This window comes from Suncus etruscus, chromosome X (assembly GCF_024139225.1).
Source record: "Suncus etruscus isolate mSunEtr1 chromosome X, mSunEtr1.pri.cur, whole genome shotgun sequence".
Lineage (NCBI taxonomy): Eukaryota > Metazoa > Chordata > Mammalia > Eulipotyphla > Soricidae > Suncus > Suncus etruscus.
Window position 1 is genome coordinate 60143217 of NC_064868.1, and position 12823 is coordinate 60156039.

General features: G+C 37.5%; 1 non-coding gene and 1 pseudogene across 1 annotated transcript; both read left to right on the forward strand.

The window, feature by feature from the left end:
- Window positions 1-3620: 3620 nt before the first annotated feature.
- Window positions 3621-3753, forward strand: LOC125999802 (small nucleolar RNA SNORA51). Its single transcript, XR_007492271.1, has one exon. It is a non-coding gene; the product is annotated as a small nucleolar RNA SNORA51 (small nucleolar RNA).
- Window positions 3754-4873: 1120 nt separating this feature from the next.
- Window positions 4874-5004, forward strand: LOC125999973 (uncharacterized; annotated as a pseudogene).
- Window positions 5005-12823: the final 7819 nt, after the last annotated feature.

The window sequence follows — 12823 nt, forward strand, 5'->3', positions numbered from 1 at the left end:
AAAATGTTCCACATCACTAATCATCAGGGAGATGCAAATCAAAACAACGATGAGATACCACCTCACACCCCAGAGAATGGCACACATCACAAAGAATGAGAATAAACAGTGTTGGCGGGGATGTGGAGAGAAAGGAACTCTTATCCACTGCTGGTGGGAATGCTGTCTAGTTCAACCTTTATGGAAAGCGATATGGAGATTCCTCCAAAAACTGGAAATCGAGCTCCCATACGATCCAGCTATACCACTCCTAGGAATATACCCTAGGAACACAAAAATACAATACAAAAACCCCTTCCTTACACCTATATTCATTGCAGCTCTATTTACCATAGCAAGACTCTGGAAACAACCAAGATGCCCTTCAACAGACGAATGGCTAAAGAAACTGTGGTACATATACACAATGGAATATTTTGCAGCTGTCAGGAGAGATGAAGTCATGAAATTTTCCTATACATGGATGTACATGGAATCTATTATGCTGAGTGAAATAAGTCAGAGAAAGAGAAAAACGCAGAATGGTCTCACTCATCTATGGGTTTTAAGAAAAATGAAAGACACCCTTGTAATAATAATTTTCAGACACAAAAGAGAAAAGTGTTGGACGTTCCAGCTCACCTCAGGAAGCTCACCACAAAGAGTGATGAGTTTAGTTAGAGAAATAACTACATTTTGAACTGTCCTAATATTGAGAATGTACGAGGGAAATGTAGAGCCTCTTTAGGGTACAGGCAGGGGTTGGGTGGGGAGGAGGGAGATTTGGGACTTGGGTGATGGGAATGTTGCACTGGTGATGGGTGGTGTTCCTTTTATGACTGAAACCCAAACACAATCATGTATGTAATCAAGGTGTTTAAATAAAAAAGAAATATGCAAAAAAAAAAGATAGTTACAGCTATTTATGAAAAGCCTACAGCCAACTTTATACTTAATGGCGAGAAGCTAGAATCATTCCCACTAAGGTCAGGAACTAGGCAAGGCTGTCCACTCTCTCCACTCTTATTCAATATAACCTTAGAAGTCCTAGCAATAGCAATCCGACAAGAGAAGGGAATCAAAGGAATTCAAGTAGGGAAAGAGGAACACAAGCTAGCTCTATTTGCTGATGATATGATGATATACATCAAAAATCCTAAAGAATCCACAGAAAAACTCCTAGAAACAATCAACCAATACAGTAAAGTGGCTGGATACAAAGTCAATACACAAAAGACAGTAGCATTTTTATATACAATGAAGTTGAGGAGAGAGAGATTAAAAATACAATTCCATTTAAGATAGTATCAAAAAATACCAAATACCTAGGAATCAACCTTACAAGAGAAGTGAAAGATCTATACCAGGGAAACTTCAAAACACTTCAGAAAGAAATTGAAGACGATCTAAAGAAATGGAAGAACATCCCATCCTCATGGATAGGTAGAATTAACATAGTCAAAATGACTATTTTACCCAAACTGCTATATAGATTTAATGCAATCCCTATCCAAATCCAGACACAATTCTTTAAAGAAATAGAACAATCAATTATAAAATTCATTTGGAACCATAAAAGACCCAGGATAGCTAAACACATTCTGAAAAATGAGAAGTTGGGAGGTATCTCCATACCTAACTTGAAACTATACTATAAAGCCATAGTAATAAAAACAGCATGGTACTGGAACAGATACAGGATCTCAGACCAGTGGATTAGAACAGAATTCCCAGACATAAACCCCCAGATATATAGCCAACTAATATTTGATAAAAGAGGCAAGAATATGAAATGGAACAAAGAAAGCCTATTCAACAAATGGTGTTGGTACAACTGGAAACTCATATGCACGAAAGTGAAAATCGACCCATATCTCACTCCTTATACAAAAGTCAACTCAAAATGGATCAAAGATCTGGAAATCAGACCTGAATCTATAAAGTTTATCGAGAATAAAATAGGCAGAACACTCGAAGACCTTTATATCAAAAGGGTCTTTGAGAATGGAGCACCAATGGCAAAAACGTTAGCATCAACTATAAACAAATGGGACTATATCAAACTAAAAAGCTTCTGCATGGCAAAAGAAACCCTACTTAATGCAAGAAGACAGCTAACAGAATGGGAAAAAATCTTTTCACTTGATATATCAGATAAAGGGCTGATATCTAGAACATACAAAGCACTCAGAAACCTGAGCCCTTCAAAACCAAATGAAGCCATAAAAAAATGGGGAGACGAAATGAATAGACATTTCTCTGAGGAAGAGAGAAGAATGGCCAACAAACACATGAAAACATGCTCACCTTTGCTCATCATCAGGGAGATCCAAATCAAGACAACAATGAGATACCACCTCACACCAGTGAGGTTGGCTCACATCAAAAATAATGGAAACAACCTTTGTTGGAGAGGATGTGGTATGAAAGGAACTCTCATTCATTGCTGGTGGGAATGCCCCTTGGTCCAACATCTATGGAGAAAAGTCTGGAGAGTGCTCAAAGAACTTAGAATTGAGCTGCCATTTGACCCAGCAATTGCTCTCCTAGGCATATATCCCCAAGATGGAAGGACATTCATTCCAAAATACGTATGCACCCCACTATTTATTGCAGCACTCAGTATAATAGCCAAATCTTGGAACCAACCTCGATGTCCAACAACAGATGAATGGATCATTAAGATGTGGTACATATATACAATGGAATATTACATGGCAGTTAGAAATGATACAATCACAGACTTTGCAGCAACGTGGATGGACCTAGATCATGTTATGTTAAACGAAGTAAGTCAGAAGACAAAAGAAAAACACAGAATGGTAGCACTATTCTGAAACACCTAGAACACATAAAAAAAAATGACATTGAAGAAGCATAACTGCTAGAACCACAAAGAAAGACTTCATAAACTCCATTCCCTGATCTGCACAGCCACCAAGATCTTTAGAAACAGGTCTGATTTTATCATCCAAGATAAAGTAGAAGTCTTCCACATACCACGAAAGCAGCAAGAGGAGAATAAATGATCTATTTTTTTGACGTCTTTATTTTGGTGTGGAGATTACGGTTGATGTCTCCAATATTATTTTATTTTATTTTGTTTTGTCTTTCTCTTTCTTTTTTGCACTTGAGTATGATTTGATTTCAGAACCGAGATTATTGTGTGGTGCCTGTCTTTATTGCTGTGGTGCTTATCGGTTATTTAATTCGATATTTTTTTTGTGTATTGTTGTGGTATTTTAATTACTTTTTTCACATCCTCTCTCAAACTGAGGTTGGAAGCCTCTAGACAGGACTCTGCCTATTTTCAGCATATTTGATTTTTGATTGAGAAGAGGACATATTAGGTGATGGGTATTCCCCTGATTCAATGTGAATATGTACCCAAAATACTACAGTGAAAGATATGTAAGCCATTATGAAAAAAAATTGTGTTTTTAATCAGAAATTTTCTTTGACTTACATGTATTATTATTATATCAATTATATTATATGTTATGTTATGTCACTATATTATGTTATATTAGTTTACCTCATTATGTTAATCAATTTTGTCCTTTAAATGAATTCTTACTTAAAAAAAACAATTTTAGTTTGCTCTGAAGAAAAAAAAATAAAATAAATAAAAGATAAGATAAGGCCTCCCAAATCTTACCACAGGCTGTGTTCTTTACACTGGCTGTATAGAAAGAGGAGGTACAGTAAAGGCACCCCATATACACCTCAACACAGGCCCCTTGCCGGGTATGTATTGTGAATTGGGGGACAAAAAAAAATAAAAGAAGCAACAGCCAAATGAAATCATTGCTAAGAAGTTCCCAGATTTTAAGAATGAATGCAACCATATAATGGACGCCCAATGTGTACACACTAAAGGAGACACCTAGTAAAGTACCCCAATTACATTCTAGTCACTATTATGAAAACCATAGATTGATAGAGAATACTGAGAAGAGCATGATCATAAAGGAAAATTATATACAAAAAAGCATCTTTAAATTCATAGCAGACTTATCAAATAACCCTCCAGGGTTAAACAGAGTGGAGATATATAGTAAAAAAAACTCAATGAAATGAATACCTTGCCATGACTATTTCTCCCAGCTAGACTTTCATTTATGAAGGAATGATATACAGGTATGTGGGATAAACAACAGCTTTACATACACAAAGCCAACCTTAAAAAACTGAAGTGTTCAATTTAAGGGAAGTCAGACTCCACAAACACACAAAAGTTCTAAAAGAAAACCAGTTTAACAGAGAGAGATGGGATATAAAATGAAAGAGAAGCTTAAAGGAAATATTAAGCAAGGTCTTATAGGATATTCTTAGAATGTTAATTTTGACTATGATAAGTTTAGTTTTTGCTAATGCTTTTTGTTATTTTATTGTTATTTTGAATAATTTTATTGTGACATAAGTGAAGTACAAGTCTTTCTCAGTTATTATTAAGGTACAAAGTGACAGTGAATTAGCACCATTCCTACCAACTGTGTTGTTCTCCCTTCACCTCTGTTTCAAGCATGCATCCCACACCTCCCCTCCTTTATTTTTCTGGACTGCTAGTGTAACAGGCCCCCTATTAATATAGCTTGTTGTAGATTTTGTATATTGATTATGTTATCATTGACTTTGGGTTTTTTATTTAGGTTTGATTATTTTTTATTTCCACCCAATATTCATGCAACTGATTGCTCATGGTACCATCCACTTTCCCCCCTCAATTTATGAGGAAGAACAAGATGAATCAATTTCTGTTGTTCTATTGGGAAAAAAGAAGTGGGAAGAGCTCATCTAAAAGCTATAAACATAAATTTAAACGAAGAAGGAAAAAGAAATAAACCAAAATAAGTAATGACAAGAAAACGCAACAACAAGAAAGCAAGACACAATACTTACCTGGCAGGGGAGATACCATGATCACGAAGGTGGTTTCCCCAGGGCAAGCTTATACATTGCACTCCGGATGTGCTGACGCCTGCGATTTCCCCAAATGTGGGAAACTCGACTGCATAATTTTATAAAGAAAAAAGAAAGAAAGAAAGAAAAGAAAACAAGACAAAACAACAAGAAAGAAAAGAGGAATGGTGGCTGGTGTGGCAAGGTTTTGTGTGTGTGTGTGTTTTTTTCTGCATAGGCACAGCAATTACTGGGGGAATTAGAAAGGGAATTCCCTTGGCCTAATAGATACATGGGTTCTCCACCCTTGAAGAATATTGTCATGGGAATAACTACAGGCTCCAGACATGCTTATCATCTAATCCCAGGGTCTTTTTATGGTGCCAGAAAACGTTCTGTTCAGCTGTGGTTGTCAAAATCAGTCCTCTGTAATTAGAGATCTTGGTCTTTGTACAGGTCATAGGATAAAGTCTAAGATAGAGTCTTTCTTTATGATTCCAGGAGTTCTGCTCTATCATAGTTGTTGTGTTCAGATTTTTGTAATTAGTGATATTGGTTTTTGCACAGATCCTGGGACAAAGCCTAGGATAGTCTTTCCTTATGACTCCAGAGTTCTGCTCAGTCGTGGTTGTCAAAGTGAGAAGTCTGGAATTAGAGCTCTTGATTTTTGCACAAATACTAAGCTGAAGCCTATGCTACGATTTATGTTTTTTGGTCTCCGGAAAAGTTCTGCTTAGTCGAAGTTCTCAAAGTTAGACTTCTGTGTAGTTAGCGATCTTGTATTTTGCACAAATCAAAGGACAGAGTGTCTTCTAATTTTATCTTACCATTAGGTGATGAGGTAGGACAATCTGTTCTTAGATCAAGTTGTTTCAATTTCCTTGTAGTCAGGATGTTATATCAACAAAATTTGGTGCCATAGTAGTATTAGGAACTCCCTACTGCTGTTTCAAGGAACTGTGTTGCTTCTAAGTTGGGATCTTAGTTTAGAATTTGAACAGTTGCTGTTCAGTCACATGGAGTCTAAGTCAGGATACTATAATAAATATTTAGGGTTGAAATTGCAGTCATGTGTATTTTTACAAAGTTTATTGTTTAGCATTTTACATAAAAACCTTCACCAGTGCAACTTTCCCATCACCATAGTCCTAAGTGTCCCTCCTCCCCACCCCTCACCAGACTGTGCTTTAGACAGGCTTTCTATTTTCCTCATTCAGTCATATTTTGTTATGATGGTTCTCAGTGTAATTATTTCTGTGACTGCACCCATTACTCTCTGTGAAAGCGTCATGTTGTGAGCTGGACCTTCCATTCCTCCTCTCTTTTGTCTATGAGAATCATTACACAAATGTCTTTTAGTTTTTTCAAAACACATAGACGAATGAGACCATTTTGTGTCTATCCTCTCCCCCTGTCTTATTTCACTCAGCATAATAGATTCCACATACATCTATGTATAGGAAAATTTCATGACTTCCTCTCTTCTGATGGCTGCATAATATTCCATTGTATATATGTAACATAGTTTCTTTAGCTATTCATCTATTTAGGGGCATCAGGGCTGTTTCCAGAGTCTGGCTATTGTAAACAGCGCTGCAATGAATATAAGTGTGAGGAAGCAATTTTTGTATTGTATTTTTGTGTTCCTATGGTATATCCCTAGGAGTGGTATAGCTAGATCATATGGGAGACAAACTTTCAGCTTTTGGAGGAATCTTCATATTGCTTTCCATAAAGTTTGAACTAGATGGCATTCCCACCAGCAGTGAATACGAGTTCCTTTCTCTCCACATCCCCACAAGTACTGCTTGTTCTCATTCTTTGTGATGTGCACCAATCTCTGTGGCGTGAGATGGTACCTCATTGGTGTTTTGATTTTAATCTCCCTGATGATTAGTGATGTGGGGCATTTTTTCATGTGCCTACTAGTCATTTGTATTTCTTTTTTGTCAAAGTGTCTGTTCATTTCTTCTCCCCATTTTTGATGGGATTAGATTATTGTTTTGTAAAGTTCTATCAGGGCCTTGTACATTTTGGATATTAGCCCCTTATCTGATGGATATTGGGTGAATGGTTTCTCCCACACAGTGGGTGTCTCTTGTATCCTGGGCACTATTTCCTTGAGGTGCAGAAGCTTCTAAGCTTAATATAGTCCCATCTGTTTATTTCTGCTTTCACTTGTTTGGAGAGTGCTGTTTCCTCCTTAAAGATGCCTTTAGTCTCAATGTCATGGAGTGTTTTACCTACATGTTGTTCTATATACTTTATGATTTCAGGTCTGATATATAGGTCTTTAATCCATTTGGATTTTACCTTTGTACATGGTGTTAGCTGGGTGTCTAAGTTCGCTTTTTTGCAAGCAGCTAACCAGTTGTGCCATTACCACTTATTTAAGAGGCTCTCCTTGTTCCATTTACGATTTTCTGCTTCTTTATAAAAAAAATTAGGTGATCGTATGCCTGGGGAACATTCCTCAATTACTCAAGCCTATTCCAATGATCTGAGGGTCTGTCTTTATTCCAATACCATGCTGATTTGATAACAATTGCTTTGTAATACAGTTTAGAGTTGGGGAAAGTAGTGCCTCCCATATTAATTCCTTTTTTCAAGTATTGCTTTAACTATTTATGGGTGTTTACTGTTCCAAATGAATTTCAGAAGTGTTTGATTTACTTCTTTGAAAAATGTCATGGTCGAAAGCTTCAGCAGGCCACACGGGGACCACATGGATCCATGCGTTAGGCTTTTTGGCCAAGCTTAGGGGAAGGTGCAGCCTCGGTTGTCCCCCCCCTTACAGCCTTCTCTCTCCTTCTTCCCAGTCCCCAGGGTCACCCCTGGCCGTCTGCTCAATGTCCCAGCAAGTGGGTTCTGGTAAGGAGCTGTTTAAAGGAGACCCCAGGCTTCCCCCTTCCTGAAATGGGTGGAGAGGGAACTGGTGAACTTCTGTCTTTTAGCAATTAAGGATGCAAATGCCTCTTGGGGAGTCGGAAGCTTCAGCTGGCAACATGGGAATGACACGGCTCTATGCAATCTTTACTCTTTATGAAGCAGTTTATTATTCTCTCTCAAGCTAACTGCCAGCCAGCTCCCAATATGAAAAAATAGACTCTACACCTGAGAAGAAACAAAAACTATGTTCCTTTCTATCTATTGTCAATGGACTCCCATCTTTCAATTCCCTTCACTGGGTTCCTGTGCTTGCTACCATAATCAGTTTCCAAGATGCCCCCAGTCAAAGACATTTCCTGATATGAGGTGCTGTGAGTTGTTTACAGACTCCAGATGGCCAAATCACAGACTAAAGTGGTGTCTCGGAAACAACACCCTCCCCCTCGACTATTTCTAAAACATAAAAGGGACACATTTATCTCCGTTGTATATCTCAGATGTTTTACCTTAACATCTATAACTCTTTTTTTAATATCCTTTTATATAGTGACAATTTTGCCCACTGTTTTTTTTATTTGATTGTTTGCTTTGTCCCCTTTGAGATCTGTTTTATAAGCAATTCTGGTAGAAGTGTATCTCTATAGAATTCATGTTTGAACCAAGTTAAAGGGAATGTTGGACTTGATTCATCGACCCCCAGATTTACCAACAATATCTTGTGGCATTGTTTCTCTTTTGCTTAGGCACATTAAAATGTGCACATAATACATATGCAAACAAGTTCTTATCTAATAGAGATGGGAACACAAATATGTTAATGCAGTTAGGCCTTAAACACTGAACATTGGCATAATGATTTGGCTTAGGCTTCAGATGGATACCATCTATGGAAACAACCACAATTGAATATAACGTTACCAGGATGCAAACCTCTACCATAGAAGACCTACCACTGCTCTCACATTGACTTACTCCAAAGTGTGCTCTCAACACCCAGATAATTCTGCAACAACCTGCTTGCAGGGCAAATTGCTCTGCATCTAATGGTGTGCTGAAACTAGAGGATGCTCCACATCAGCCTGACTTCGATGAAAGAAATGAATAGAATCTACAATATTTAAATATATGAACCTGATACTAACAAAAGCTAAAGTATGAAAAAGTTTCACCGGGACCATTGAGAATGACTCGGATTGGACAAACTGGTATACCTGAATCCCAGAGTTGGTCTTATGCCAATAAACTTCTGGTGGGAGGCCTTCTTGTAATCAGGCCAAGGATTTTTCCCCATTGTCCCCATATTTTTCTGCTCCTATGCAAACAACGGTGATTTTTACTGTCACACCTTTACTACTGTATTTTTTAACATTTATCCTTTAAGAAAAAAACAGTTTACTGAATTTAAAAACAAATAACTGTAGTAGAATGCCTGTCTTGAATACAGACAGCGAATGGGAAGGGGGAGGGGGCATTGGGAGGGAGGAATGTTACACTGGTGAAGGGGGATGTTCTGTTTGTGACTGTAACCCAACTATAATCATGTTCGTAATCATGGTGCTTAAAAAAAGAAGAAAAAATAATAATAGGCATACTTGTGTGGGATTGGTCTAGTATATTGATTTATTAGCTTATAATTTTGCCCATAGAAAATTGTTTCATTAATGTGGCAATATTTATAAATATTAAATTTATGTAGGTGACCATTTTAAAATTTATTTAGAGTATTCTACATTTTTTCTCCTTACTTATTTTAAGAATTTACTTGGGGCCGGAGAGATAGCATGAAGGTAAGGCGTTTGCCTTTCATACAGAAGGTCATCGGTTCAAATCCCGGCAACCCATATGGTCCCCCATGCCTGCCAGGAGCAATTTCTGAGCATGGAGCCAGGAATAACCCCTGAGCACTGCCAGGTGTGATCCAAAAAAACAAAAAAAAAATAATTTACTTAAAATTCACACTCTACAAAAATACTTTTGATTCTGGATTGAATTAAATTGTAGATTAATTTGGGGTGCTCAACATCTTGATATTGTTTTCTATCAGCAATGCTATTTTAGTATGGAGTTTTAAATAAACTTAAAAACATTTTAAAAAAGAATAGAACACTAATGTCTTTTTTTATGTGGGCCTGAGTTGGTAGACAGTGGACTCTTCTCTGATTGCCAAACAAATTGTAAACAAGCCATGCCCAAATTGTATCTAGCCCCTCTTATATATTACTTTTCTTCCCCCCTTCAGAAATCCCTTTAGCCTCTCATCTCCGAATCTTGACCCATTATCCTTTCTTATTTAATCCTCTTTTCCACAGTTATTAGCCTAGTAGGTACCGGGACCAACCTCCTGCTACAAAAAACCACCACCAAGCTCTCAAATCGAAAGGACTTTCTCCCAGCCCCACATCACATGCTTTGGCAAACAATTACAACCAATACACCTGCTGATTCATGCTTCCTGGCCCTCCTCATTTTCCTAATCATAGGCGGTTTCATGCCACTGACTCAACCCCAGAAGAACCCCAGTTCAAGGACACTTCCCTCATGAGTACAATAATTTAAAAAACTCAACAAGACACGATGTGTGATGAAAAACTGCCTGGGACTCTACTCATCACAAGAACGTCTCAAAATACTCAATGGGGAAGCTTATATCTCCTTTATGTGTTGGATATCTCTATAATAATATCTCCTAGTCTGTTTATTTTCAAATTAAAGTCAGCCTCATAAACAGCATTTCTCTTTAATGCCTTTTTAAAATATATTTTTCTTCTATTATATATCTATATAGATACAGATATATTTTTTCTTTTCTCTCTTTCTACAACCTCACCTGTTTTGATTCTGTCTGGTACGAAAACCTACAAGAAAAGTCTTGCCTGGAATAAAAGTTAGGATCAAAACCAGGTCACAGAGATTGTGCAGACTATAATTCTTATCTCCAAATCCACCAGCGATATAGTATGTTACCATATTCTTTTGCATAGGCACTCTAAACAAAGGGAAATATTATGCACAAAAACAAGCTCTTGTCTATTAGAGATAAGAACCCATATTTATTAAAAATGCAGGGTCATCTCTTACCATAAGCATTTGTCATGTAGCCCCAACTTAGACTCCACGTGATTGGAGAGCAACCATCCAACCCAGAACCCCAGATCCCAGACATGGAACCAACAGAGGTCCTAGCAACAGTATCAGGAACCAAACTCTTCTGGGGGAAACTCGGAATGCTGTCCCGGCATCAACTTGCACCAGTTTTAACATGACATCCTGACATGAAGAAACTGCAACAACTTGAGCTAAGAGAAGGTTGACCCACCTCAGCACTTAATGGTATGATACAACTGGGAGACATATCGTCCTTTGCCCTAAGCAAAAACCCAAAATATTTGACAAATATTTGACAAATATCCACGGGACAGAACCTATCAAGGGGCCAATGAGGAAGTTCCTTGCCTTGGCCTTGGCCTAGGATTCGTACAAAAACCAAGATCTCTAATTTCAGAGGTCTAATTTTGACAAGTGCAGAACATCTAGAACTATGCTGAAAGACTATACCCTAGGCTCTCTTCTAGGTTCTAAACAAAAATCAAGACCACCAATTACAGAAGACTGATTACAACAGAGATGGAACAGAACTCCTAGAACCATAATAAAAATCTCTCTCCAAGCCTTCACTCTATGACCTACACAAATAACAAGATATCCAGCTACAGAGGTGGGATATCATCACTTACATCTGACTGGAAAGTCTCCTGGCACCATAAAAAGACGTTGGGGTGTTCAAGTGAGTGAGCATGGAGCCAGTAGTTGTTCCCATGGCAGTATGCTTCAAGTGCAGAGAAATCCTGTATTTCTTAGGCCAAGGGAATTCTGCTGTAATTTCCCCTATATTTACCTTGCCTATGCAAAAAAAGGAAAAAAGAAAAAAAGAAATACAACCTTTTTTCATGTTTTCCTTCTTTTTTGTTTTAACTACTTTAAGATGTTTATTTAGTCACTACTTACTTTCTTCATCTAAAATACAGAAGGAAAATACAAATTTAAAATTTCTTAGCACATGGCCTCCAGCACTCAAGAAATTAATTTCTTCCTTTTTCTGTTGGAGTTGATTTTTCTTTTTTAATATTAATATCTTTATTTAAACACTTTGATTAAATATGATTGTAGTTGGGTTTCAGTCATGTAAAGAACACCCCCTTCATTGGTGCAACATTCCCACCACCAATGTCCCAAGTCTTTTTTTTTTTAAGAAGTTGCTAGTCTGGTTTTGTTTGTTTCCTTTCTCTTTTTTTCTTCATTTTTCCTTTTCTTTTTTCTTTTTCCATAGCTGATGGTTTTGGTTTTTGGTGTATTATGCGTTTATTCTTTTTGTAATCTTGTTGATACTCCCTATTGCTTTTGTTTCTGGTTGGTCTTGTTTGACTACCTTTTTCTTCCCTTCCTTATTCTAAATGGATATTTATAACATCTAGACAGACTCCTCCTAGTTTTTCTCGATTTTTGTTTGCCTTTTCTTTCCTTTTTTCTTTTTTCCTTCTTCCCCCAGATGGTACCAAGGCCAGAGAGTTGAATGTTCATTTGGTGGAAATAAAAACTGATCAGACATGAATACCAAATCTAAAGTCAATGACAACAGAATCGATACCCAATCTACAACATGCTGTATATGGGAGGAACAGTTGCATTAGTATTACAGGGGTAAAGGAGGGAGATGTGGGATGCATGCTGGGAACAGGGGTGGAGGGAGGACAACACAGGTGGTGGGAATGCCCTCACTTATTGTCACTGAAATTAATTTCGACCACAATAAATTTTTTTTGTTTTTAATTTTTGGGTCACAACACCCAGCATTGCTCAGGGGTTACTCCTGGCTCTATGCTCAGAAATCGCTCCTGGCATGCTTGGAAGACCATATGGGATGCCGGAATTCGAACCAATGACCTTCTGCATGAAAGGCAAACACCTTACCTTCATGCTATCTCACTGGCCCCTCGACCACAATAAAATTTTAAAAAATAAATTAAAAAAAGGAAAAATGAAGTCATGAAATCTT